The sequence below is a fragment of the Bubalus kerabau genome, chromosome 11 (genome assembly GCF_029407905.1).
Source record: "Bubalus kerabau isolate K-KA32 ecotype Philippines breed swamp buffalo chromosome 11, PCC_UOA_SB_1v2, whole genome shotgun sequence".
In the NCBI taxonomy this organism is placed as follows: domain Eukaryota; kingdom Metazoa; phylum Chordata; class Mammalia; order Artiodactyla; family Bovidae; genus Bubalus; species Bubalus kerabau.
The window spans coordinates 96,948,715-96,961,477 of NC_073634.1; the positions used below are offsets into that span (position 1 = coordinate 96,948,715).

Below are 12,763 nucleotides of genomic sequence, written 5' to 3' on the forward strand. Positions count from 1 at the left end.
TGGTAAAGCGTGAGTGGCAGGTACACTGTTTTAGAGAATGTCTTGAAATGACATTTGAGCTGAGATCTGAATGAAATGAGAAAGAACTTGTTCATGGAGAAATGTGAAGAAAGAGTTTTCCACAGGGAACAGAAAATAAAAAAGATCCTAAGGAAGACCACCCTTTTTAGGACAGAGATTAGAGCCGAGTGAGTAAAGTAAATAAAAGTGCTTAAGTGTGAGATACATGTGTATAGGAACTGGATCCTGTAGAACTTTGTAGAGCTTAGGAATTTGGACTGAGAGAGATAGCATGGATGGCGTGAGCTCTGGACCCATTCCCCAGCAAAATTGGTAACACTTTTTTTTTTAATTAATGTCTGGAAATGTTCTAAAGGCCATGCAGCAATTAAACATTTATTCAAAGCGTTTTTACTAAACTTGGGGAAAGAATCTGTGGTATTGGAACCAAGACTTGTTTTTCCATCTCCTCTCCTACCTGAGGGCTGCTCTGGTGGCTCAGACGGTAAAGAATCTGCCTGCAGTGCAGGAGACCCGAATTCGATTCCTGGGTCTGAAAGATCCTCTAGAGAAGGCATAGGCTACCCACTCTAATATTCTTGCCTGGATAATTCCACAGACAGAGAAGTCTGGTTGGCTACAGTCCATGGGCTTGCAAAGAGTCAGACAGGACTGAGCAACTAACACTTCTCCCAACTGAGCAAGATGGTAACTCCATTCTAGATTGGTACTATCAAGAAAATAGGGTTTCCTTTCCCCACAGTTCCCCTGGAGTAGGGCTGTCTTCCAGGGAGGAGCAGTATGAGAGCATTCCTCATCCTGCCTCTATCTGCCTTTTGCTGGTCAAGTGTGGCTAAGTGGTAATGGCTGCCTTCTTTTGCCCACACCTTGCTTCTGGGATGAAAACTCTACTTAGGGCACAGTGCTGCTGAGAACACTGAGAGCCCAGTTGCCCTTAACCTGGCTCTAGCATGTAAGGTAGTGGTTCCATATAATGGAATAGTGGCAAGTTAAGAACACCAGAGACTACTGTACTACCTCCCACACCTACCAAATACTCATCCTTTGGAAATGGAGTGTTGCTCAGAAGTATGCCATTGTCCGCACTCCCAAATTCATAGCTAGAGCTCAGAGATTTTGCCTGCAATGAGGAATGGCCCACAACACAGCTCGTAATCTCTGCCCAAAGGAGCTGACTTTGTTTACAACAGAGTGTAGAGAATCAAGCCTAAGGGTACTCAAAAACAGTGGAGGTGGTAGTGAAAAGTAATTGGGAGGAGATTGTTAGATTAATTGGACATACAGTTTTAACTACAGGCTTGCTGGGAGGAGACCACCTATGATAGGGAGGGCCAGATCTCAAACACTGACCTCTAGAACTCTCCCATCAAAGTAACCTAATATTCATTGGTTTATTCTGTGGAGCAGTTTATTGCCTGAGAGGGTTGTTGAGAATTATAGAGCAAATCAGCCACAGTTAGTGGAGCTTAATGTCTGCATGCAGTCATGGAGACAGAGCATCTTACCAGAGCTGCTACCCAGGATGAATGAGGGCAAATCACCCCAGAGGAGCAGCATCAAAGGTTTAACACCGTGGGAATTAGGGGAATAAAATTTACTAAAATAAGTCAGCCAGTCACTAAATAAACAAGCATAAAAAAAATAACAAGTCCTAGAGCATGGAGACCAGTACCAAGAACTGGAACAACATATTTTCTAGAATAATCTAGTTTCCAACACAGAATTGTGAGACATGCAAAGAAACAAAGTATTACCCATACATCACTTTTAAAAGGCAGAGTGATATGTTGGATCTAATATGCAAACTCTGAAAGTAGCCATTATTAGAATATTCGATGAACATCCTAAAGAAACCATGCTTAAAGAAATAAAGTATGATGGCAATGGCAAATAAAATAGAAAATATCATGAAGAAGATAATAAATTACAAATTGAAAAGAACCAAATGGAAATTCTGAAATGGAAGAAAACAATAAATGAAATGAAGACGTCACTAGAGAAGCCCAACGATAAATTTAAACTGGCAAAAGGAAGACTTAATGGAGAGAAATGTTATCAAAATGGCAGTACAAGAGTTTCTACCATCCTGCCCTCAAAGAACATCAGTGTAGACACTAACAGATGCAAGTGCCTTCATGGACATTCAGGAGTCCAACGGAGAAGTTCCCACACATTGTTGGGGCAAAAGCATCCAAGATTGGACCCCCTGAAGATGAAGAACAGTTTGATTTTATGTGTCACTTCACCCCCACTTGGGTGGCACAGCTCAGTGCCAGCGGATAGTCAGCTCATGATTTCTTCCACGGGGGAAAGTGAGAGTGCGTGATTTAGCACCTGAATTCCCTGGCTTTGTGAGACACACCGAAAAGGCCCATTTCTTTCTCACATCATCCAGAACACTCAGTCATAAACTGTATAACCTGGGAATCGACAGCTGTACTGGAAGAACAGCAGCCAGGGTTGGGAATGGAACATATCAAAGGGGCATGGATGCCACTAACTGCTTTGGGGACTCCATCAGGAGACCCACCCATGAGCCACAGGGGTCGACTCCTGTACAAGTTCTCCAACTGGCTCATGGGCACCGCTAAACTCCACACACCTCACTCAAACATGTCCTTACCCTGTGACTGCCTCCCTGAGCAGCCCTGAAGGCAAGAATGGTAAGTGTGAGTCTTTGCAAGTAGCTAGTGAGCACGTGCTAAAAGTCAACTAGATTATGCAGGATTGGAAGAACCTACACACTGGAGCATTCATCATCTTAGGGAAAACAAATGCAGTACAGAGCATCAACAGACAGATCACACAGAAGAAAATACTGTGTAGTACAAGACAGATTGCTTGAAACTATCTGTCTGAATGAAAACAGAGAAAATGAAAACAGTGAGTGAAGAAAACCTGTGTGAAGTGTCGCCTTATCACTAAAATCAACTTATGCATCATTGGAGTCTCAGAAGGACAAGAAAGAGAGAAATGTGCAGAAACCTTCTTTAGAGACATAATGATTGAAAATTTCCAAAATTCGGGGAGAAGTTTGGATATCTGAATTCATGAAGTTTATAGGCTCCCCTCATATATCAACTCCAAGTGCCTCTCCAAGATACATTACAATAAGGCTTTAAAATTAAAGCCAGGGACTTCCTTGGTGGTCCAGCAGTTAGGATGCTGTTCTTCCAATGCAGGGGGCCTGGGTTCGATTCCTGGTCAGGGAACTAGACCTCACATGCTGCAACTAAAGATCCTTCATGCCACAACTAAGACCCTGTGTAACCAAATAAATATTTTTAAAAAGAAAAAAGTTTAAAGCAACTAGAAGAAAAAAAGCTTCTTGTATTACAAAGGAAATAGCCCAGCACCATCACCACCAATAAGGTTTTTAGCATATTTATCTCCAGAAACCTTGCAAGCTAGAAGAGAATGGGATGATACACTCAAGGAAATAAGCTGCCAACCAAGAATACTTTAGTTGACAAAACTGTCCTTCAGAAATGAAGGAAAGGTAATTCCCTAGTGCTCCAGTGATTAGGATTTCATGCTTTCACTGCCCAGGGTGCACATTCAGTCCCTAGTTGGGGAACTTAGATCATGCAAGCCACATGTCATGGCCAAAAAAAAAAAAGAGGAGAAGGATGACAGGTTTCCCCCCATCTGAAAGTAGGATGTTCCTATGAAACTTTGTAAGCTGAAATGGCATATAGAGAAGGCAATGGCACCCCACTCCAGTACTCTTGCCTGGAAAATTCCATGGACGGAGGAGCCTGGTAGGCTGTAGTCCATGGGGTCGCTACGAGTTGGACACGACTGAGCAACTTCACTTTCACTTTTCACGTTCATACATTGGAGAAGGAAATGGCAACTCACTCCAGTGTTCTTGCCTGGAGAATCCCAGGGACAGGGGAGCCTGGTGGGCTGCCATCTATGGGGTCACACAGAGTTGGACACGACTGAAGTTGACTTAGCATAGCATAGAGTATCCCCTGCTTTCTAAAAGTTTGTGTTTTACCACTTTTCTTATATAAAGGGTCTACACTAGTACAGTAGTTGTTTTTTTCATAAAAGCAAAAGTCATCTTCAGATTTCTTTCAGTTAGCAAAAACAGCTACTAATGTAGGCCTTCTAAGAAAGCAAAGTGGCATAATTCAAAGTTTTGGTAAGTAGGAGATACTTGTAATGGAGAGAGTTGATCATTACACCTTAATAAAGTGCTGAACGGAGTTCTTCAATCTGAAATGAAAGGACGCTAGTTAGTAATATGAAAATATAAAATACACTGGAAAAGGTAAGTATATGCTCAAAATCAGTATAGTCTTAATACTGTAATGTGGTGTGTTGATTAAGTAAATCTAGATTAAAAGTTAAAGGACAAAGGTATTAAAAATAGCTTAGCTACGATGAATACATAATGTAGAAATTTAAATTGTGCCATCAAAACCAGTGTTTGGGGAAGTAAAAGGTAGAGCTTTGTATGGGATTGAAGTTAGGTTGTTGAAATGTAAAATATAATTTTATATCCTGTAAAATGTTATATGTAAGTCTCATGGTAATTACAAATTAATAACCCACATTAAACACAAAAAAGATTAAAAGAAGGATACCACTCTAGAAAGTATACCACTATAGAAAACCATGAATTCACAAGGGAAGATAACAAGAAGAAGAAAGGAATAAGGGACCTATAAAACAGCCAGAAAACAATAACATAATATTAGTAAGTTCTTATCTATCAGTAATTATTTTAAATGCAAATGAATTAAATTCTCCAATCAAGTGACAATATCAGAATGTATTAAAAACAAGAAAAAGACCACACTATATGCTATCTATAAGAGACTCATTTCAGCTTTAAGGACACACATAGACTTATCCGTGTATCATATAAAGAGATGAAAAGTTATTCCGTGCAAATGGAAAGAAAAGCACCATTTCAAAACAAGTATATGTTAGGTCGCAAAACATACCTTAGCAAGATTAACAAGACTGAAATCATACCAGTTATCTTTTCTGGCTACAGTGGTATACAATTAAAAATCAACAAAAGGGGGAAAACTTGAAAATCTACAAATATGTGGAAATTAAACAACATACTTCTAACCAACCAGTGGTTGGTCAAAAAATACATGCAACCACTCAAAAAATAAAAGGGAAATCAGAAAACATCATGAAAGAAACAAATATGGAAACACAACATATTCCACATTCCATGACTTTTGTGTGGAATCTAAAAAAGCCAAACTGTAGAAGCTGAGTAAAATGGCTTTGCCCAGAGGTGGGCATTGGTAATGGAAGAAAAGGAGATTTTGGTCAGAGATTACAGACATCCTCCCCTCCATAAATAGAAGCACGTACTATATACTTCATTTATATATAATTTTAAAAAATGCAAAGCTAATCTTCAGTCATAAAAAGTGGGACAGTGATTGCCTGGGGGAGGGACAATGAGATGGGGAAGAAGAGTAAGAATCCAAAGGTGCACTGCTACAGTGGTGTGCGTGCAGGTGTGTGTGTATATGTGTTTACACATACATATGCGTATATATATAATGTTAAAGGAGTGTCAGTGCTACATTAGGAAGTTACTTTCTAAATAAAGCAGTAAAAGAATAAAGGAACAAAAAATATATGAGACAGATAAATAAAAAGTAAAGCGACACACCTAAATTGAACTCCTATTAGTTATATCAGTAATAACATTAAATGTGAATGGATTAGCAATATGATCAAAAAGGAGGAATTGTCAGCATTGGATAAAACATCCAGGAGACCCATCTTAGATTCAAAGATACAGATAGATTTAAATAGATGGGAAAAGTTGATGCTAACAGCAATCAAAGAAATGATTACAGTGATCTTAGGCAATATAAACTCTAAAACAATGTTACTAGAGATGAAATGAACACTTTATAATCTTATAAGGGTCAGTCCACCAGGAAGGTCTGACAATGTATACCCAATAAAGGAACTCCAAAATACATGAAAGCCTTGGATTTTACGGAGATGGGTTTTGGAACTGAGATTTCCTTTATAAAATAGCACCCTCAGGAGATACATCCTAAAAGGATATTACTTGAAATATAGTTAACTGCTTACAGTCACAGGAAGAAAATAAGACACAGAAGCGTCTATGTCTTAACTGATCTGGAGGTGAGTCTTGTTGAGAATTTGTACCCATAGGCTAAACTTCATGTATATATGGGGCTTGAATTTACACTACCTTCATGTTCCTAAGTTAAGAATTCCTTTTGGGCACCTGACAGGATCAATTGTAAAACTGTGGAGGGACTTGCTTACCACCCAGGCTGCATAGTATTCCCACAGATAACTATGATAAAGAATAGTGCACAATTTAGAATTTACAAAGGACAATTCATCACAAGCAAGAGTTAGCAAACCAAAACTGGCATTTGAATTATTACCTGTAACCTTAAGGTGGGCATGATTAAAATGACTAAACATTTAAAGAAAAAGATTTTAATATTCCAAGCAAACTAAAAATAGAACTTCTACAAATGAAAATTAGACTCAGTGAAATTAAAGGTGCAACAGATACGTTACCCACAAAATTCTGAGAAAATTACAGAAAATAGCATTGAAAGATGGCAAAATAAGAAAAAGCAATTAAGAAATATGGAGACTGGGATACGAAGGACCAGCAACTACCTAAATGTTCCTTAAGAATAGAATGGGGGGGGGGGGGGAAGAATGAGGGAGGGGGAATTCCCTGGTTGTCCAGTGGTTAGGGCTGCACTTCCATTGCAGGGGTCACGGGTTCTTTTCCAGGTTAGGAAACTGAGATCCTGCACACTGTGCAGCGTGACCAAAAATAGAATGAGGGAAAGGAAATTAATGTAACAGTGGAATATTTTCCAAAAGTGATGATACATAAACTCTCAGCTTAGAAAATCAGAATGAATCCCAACCAGTATGACAGTGTTTGGCCACCTGATGCAAAGAGCTGACTCATTTATTTGAAAAGACTGATGCTGGGAAAGATTGAGGGCAGGAGGAGAAGGGGACAACAGAGGATGAGATGGTTGGATGGCATCGCCAACTCAATGGACATGAGTTTGGGTAAAGTCTGGGAGTGGGTGATGGTCAGGGAGGCCTGGCGTGCTGCAGTCCATGGGGTCGCAAAGAGTTGGACACGACTGAGCAACTAAACTGAACTGATAACAGTAAAACTGCAGAACATTAGAGCCAAAGAGTAGGTCATAAAAGGCTGAATGAGAAGATGAATAGGACCTCGTTCATGTCCTCAAGGTGGTTGCAGCTTAGGGTAGATGACAGTGGTTAAAAATGTTCCGATCATTTCTACTAGTCTTTGTAACAAATAACTCAAAAATCAGTGGCTTGAAAAACAATTTATTCTCATGATTTTGTGGGTTGACTGGGTGTTTTGCTGGCCTTATTTGGCTTCCCTGGTGGCTCAGATCGTAAAGAATCCGCCTGCAATGTGGGAGACCTGGGTTCGATCCCTGGGTTGGGAAGATCCCCTGGAGGAGGGCATGGCAACCCATTCCAGTATTCTTGCCTGGAGAATCCCATGGACAAAAGAGTCTGGTGGGTTACAGTCTGTGGGGTCACAAAGAAGTTGGACACGACTGAGTGACTAAGCACAACACAGCACATTTGGATTAATGTGACTTCATTCAGCTGGTGTGTTGGCTGGGCGCTGGGCTTGACTGGGTCTCTCTTTCTATGTGGTTTTCAACTTAGGCTTCTTCCCAACAGATGTGAAAGCTGTAAGGCCTCTTTTAAATCTGAAGCTTATGAGTTACATGGTGTCACCTCTACCACATTCTTTTGTGGTAAAAAAGCAAGTCACAAGGCCAGCCCACATTTCATGGGTTTAGAGAACTAGACTGTAGTTTTTGATGAAGGAGGTGAGATTTTGTAGCCATATCTAATTTTCAACATCAGTTTAATTAGGTCAGTACCATGGTATAGGTTAACAGAAGGATGCTATAGAACAAAGCAGGCAGAAAGTTATCCTAGCTTGGGGGAGGAGTCAGGGAAGACTTCTTTAAGAGAATAAGTCCTTTAAAGGAAAGCTGTATGTGATGGTATAGTCATAAAAAACACAGGTATTTTTCTTTATGAAATTTTCTGACAGCTCACATCAAAATCTGAGAATTTTCCATAAATTCAGAAAATGTTGCATTTCTCTACCTTGTCTCGTGTAGGAATCCTGCACCCTTTACCTCTTAGCCAAAGATACTCTTTTTTTTTTTTTTTTTAACTTTAAAATGTTGCTTGAGGGTACATTGATGAGCTAGTACTTTTGCGGCAGAAAGTTCAGTTAGATAATTTTTTAAGCTTTTGAATGTTCATAGAGTTTTCTTCTTGAAAAATCCAGCTGACATTTTGGTTGGAAAAGAGTTACCAAACTTTATTAGTTAGCAGGTACAAAAGTCACTGCTTACTTAGTATTACCTGAATTAATCTTCTGACTCAGTTTCTGAAATTGTCTTAGAGTCAGTTGATCGTGTCCTCTGAAATGCAGATCTTTTATTCAAACAAAGTTACTAAACCATGAACACACAGTTTAATTAAGGGGATCAGAGTGGTGGTTGGATAGACACGGAAGTAAATATGTCACCATGACAAAATTCATCAAGTGCTAGAATATAGACATAAGCAGAGTTATATGAGAACGTAATTGTTACCTGAAGAAGAAGAACAAGTTTTTCATAGAGTAGTTAACAATTCAGCAGAGCCTTAAAGAGTGTTTAACAATTTCTCAAAGAAGAGAGTCTGTGGCATGTGGAAAGATCAAGAAGCATGAAGACTTTGGAGTTAGGGCCACTGCATGCAGTAGAATTGAATGTGCATGCTTTTCTTTTTCTTCCTAGATGCAAATGCAAGTAGCCTTTTTGTCACTTTTTTTCTCTAATTATAGAAACAATGTATGTTTGATGTAGAAAATTCATACTATATGAAAAGTAAAACCTAGCCTAGCCATAATCCTATTATTTAGCACAAACTAAGTAGTTGGGGTCCTTCTTCAGTTGATTTTTAAAGATGAATGCACAAGGTTCTGTTTCCCTTCCTTTTTAAAATTAATGTCAGTAATTCCTAATGACAATATTAGTTTGTTTTTCTGATCCTTCCTTTATATAGTAAAGACAAGACATCGGTAATCAGAACAACTGCAGTTTATAAGTGAGGCACAAAGTGATTTAGTGATTCATCCAGGATCACAGAAAGAATGTATCATGAGCAGATTTGAGATGAGTTACTATACTTTTCAGTATCCAAACTGGACTTCTGCTTCTTTCGTGCTTTGCTTTATGATAAGCCTGAGATTTATATACTTGTTTTGAAATGGCTCAGCTGTTACCCTGAAGCTGAGCAAAATTACTTAGTTTGAACCATTTTCATTTGTATTTTTCACTGCAGTATGACACAAGTAGTGGGAACTGTAGATCATCACGAATTTATCTTTAATTTCTGATTTTCTGTGGATTTTTCCAGCACTTTCATTTCCTAAGCATGCTTTATTGAAGACATAAAATGTCCACTGGAAAAGCATCTTACACTGCGTAAAGTAGCTTTGTATAACTGGCAAAGCAAGTAGAGCCTGGTTGATACTGTTGCAGTGAAGGGAAACAGGAACTATTAAGTTAGAAGTAGAAAATTAAGACCAGGAAAGGACTCTGGATATTGCCTTTGGAACATTTTGTCCATAGATTCCCTAATGCAGTTTTGCTCTCAAGGAAATACACTTGTAGCCAATTCTGCCACTTAAGTTACTACCAGTTGTCTCCCAGAGTTTGCTCAAACCTCATGTCCATTGAGTCAGATGCCATCCAGCCATCTCATCCTCTGTTGTCCCCTTCTCCTCTTGCCCTCAGTCTTTCCCAGCATCAGGGTCTTTTCCAGTGAGTCAGCTCTTCACAACAGGTGGCCAAAGTATTGGAGCTTCAGCATCAGTCCTTCCAATAATATTCAGGGTTGATTTCCTTACGATTGACTGGTTTGATGTCCTTGCTGTCCAAGGGACTCAAGAATCTTCTCCAGCACCTTAGTTCGAAAGTATCAATTCTTCAGTGCTCAACCTTCTTTATGGTCCAACTCGCACAACTGTACATGACTACTGGAAAAAATAGCTTTGACTGTATGGACCTTTGTAACATGCTATTAGTATTTGGTCCTGCCCAGTATTCTTACAGTAAATGTAAAACCTTAATGACATTCATAATTATAGGAAATGATGGTATTTGCTTTTAAGTAGTTAACAAAGCTAAAATAAGTCATTCAGATTTGCTTAACTGTCAGAAAAACCAAAATTTATAGACCATCCAGATTAGATAAAATAATACTTTGGTTTTTATTTTTGGCATTTATAAAGTTCATTTCATTAAACATGTATTGTAGATACACTTTGTACCTGTCACTTCACCAGGCTTTGGGAATATAAAGATAATTTAAGAGAGTCTCTGCTATCTGATAATGCCCAGTCTGGCCAAAGGGGTTCACTAAGCAGATATTCTCTAAAATATGTAGCAATGCACGCCCTAAAAAGGGAATGATTAAACCCCATATATGAGGCTTAAGGTCTCCCAGAGGAGGCAAACGAATTTAAGCTTGGTGTTTAAGAGTAGAAAGGCAAGCGAGAGGTTTTCCAGGAAAGGGAACAATCTATGCAAAGCTTCAATGTTAGAAACTTAGTGATGTGTCTTGGGGAATTTGAGTGGCTTGATGTGACTGCTAAAAGATGAGAAGGTAATTAGGGTTGTGAGAAACTCATAGAACATAGAAATGATTTGGGGCTTTGTCTTAAGGACATTGAGGAAACTTGGAAGAGGTTAAAAATCAGGCAGCGCTTGATGAGAAGTAAAATTTGCAGTTGTAACTTGACTGGCCAAATGAATGATAGATCAGAGAGGAGAAAGAAGGCATGGAAACCACTACCTTTCCAATAGGCTGATGTAAATCCAAAGAGGTTCCTATGCTGGTAACTATGCAGAGAGATGGAGGAAAATGCCCAGCTGAGCAAGGATCAGTAGGATTTGTGAGTAGCGTGTGAGTGAGAGGGATGAAGGATGACTGTAATCCTTCATTTGGTCACTGAGTGGATGGATAGTAGTGCAATTCATTGATTAAAAAAAGAGAAGAGGATTAGAGTTTTGACACAGTAAGTTTGGAGTATCTGCCTGAAGGTGTCTGTCCAGTAGAGGGTGAGGGATTGTAGATGCATATTAGGGGTTGTTTATATATCGTTGGAGTGCATAAAATGGCATTGGAAAATCTGTAAAATGAAGTTATTGCCAAAAACAGAATCCTGGATGAACACCTTTTGAGGGCTGTTGTAGGGAAAAGGAACAGTTGTATTCTCAAGTTTCATCTTTCATAGAAATCACATTTTTTCCGGATTTTAAAAAAATAGCCTTTATTTTGAAGAGCAGTTTTAGATTCACAGCAAAATTAAGAAAAAGGAACAGAGATTTACCATATAACCTCTGCCTCCGTATTGCACAGCCTCTCCTATTATCATTATCCCCTTTCAAGTTTAAGTCAAGTCTGTTGAGAAATTAGACTTCCCTGGCAGTCCAATGGTTAATACTCTGAGCTTCCAAAACGGGGCGTAGGTTTGATCCCTGGTTGAAGAACTAAGGGCCCCACATGCTGCAGGGCATGGCCAAAAGGGAAAAAAGTATTGAGGTAAAATTTACACACAGTAAAATACGGCCCTTTTAGGTATACAATTCTATGAAGTTTAATTAATGTAAACTCTTATTATGTAATCACTACCATAATCAAGGTACAGAATATTTTCATTACTCTAAAAAGACCCAGCCTCTGTCAGTCAATCTGATTTCTGTCTCTGCTGCTGCTAAGTCACTTCAGTCGTGTCGGACTCGGTGTGACCCCATAGACGGCAGCCCACCAGGCTCCCCCGTCCCTGGGATTCTCCAGGCAAGAACACTGGAGTGGGTTGCCATTTCCTTCTCCAATGCATGAAAGTGAAGTCCCTCAGTCGTATCCGACTCGTAGCGACCCCATGGACTGCAGCCTACCAGGCTCCTCCGTCCATGGGATTTTCCAGGCAGGAGTACTGGAGTGGGGTGCTGTTGCCTTCCCCGGATTTCTGTCTCTAGCTTTGCCTTTTCCAGAATGCCATGTAATTTGAATCATACAGTATATAGCCTTTTTGTCTGTTTCTTTTATTTAGAGTAATTCTTTTGTGTTATCCGTGTTGTTTTAATATTAGTAATTCATTCCTTTTTGTTGCTGAAAGTGAAAGTGAAGTCGCTCAGTCGTGTCCGACGCTGCCACCCCATGGACTGTAGCCTACCATGCTCCTCTGTCCATGGGATTTTCCAGGCAAGAGTACTGGAGTGGGGTGCCATTTCCTTCTCCACAGGATCTGAACCTGGGTCTCCCACATTATATGGTAGATGCTTTACCGTCCTAGCCGGTATTCAATTGTATAGCTATATGGAAGTTATCCATTCATCACTTGATAAACATTTACTTTGTACTCAGCTTTTGGCAATTATGAATAATGCTACTGTAAACATTCACAAAAGTGCACTTCATTTTTTTTCTTTTATGCATGCTTTCTGTGTCCTAAGAAATCTTTGTGGCCCAGGATCACAAAGACTTTGTCCTTTGTGTTTTCTTCTGTAAACATTATAGTTTTCGGATTTACATTTAGATCTGCAATCCATTTTGCATTAGTTTTTGTATGTCATGTAATGTTTGCATTTGTTTGATGTCAGGTTAGTTGTTTCAGCACCGT

The 12,763-nt window shown here is 39.4% G+C and overlaps 1 protein-coding gene and 1 non-coding gene across 10 annotated transcripts in view; both read left to right on the top strand.

The window, feature by feature from the left end:
* The window catches only part of RABGAP1 (RAB GTPase activating protein 1), a 159,944-nt gene that overhangs the window by 19,321 nt on the left and 127,860 nt on the right, over window positions 1-12,763 (top strand). The gene's annotated exons all lie outside the window — the stretch shown is intronic.
* Window positions 3,161-3,233, top strand: TRNAG-UCC (transfer RNA glycine (anticodon UCC)). Its single transcript has one exon. It is a non-coding gene; the product is annotated as a tRNA-Gly (tRNA).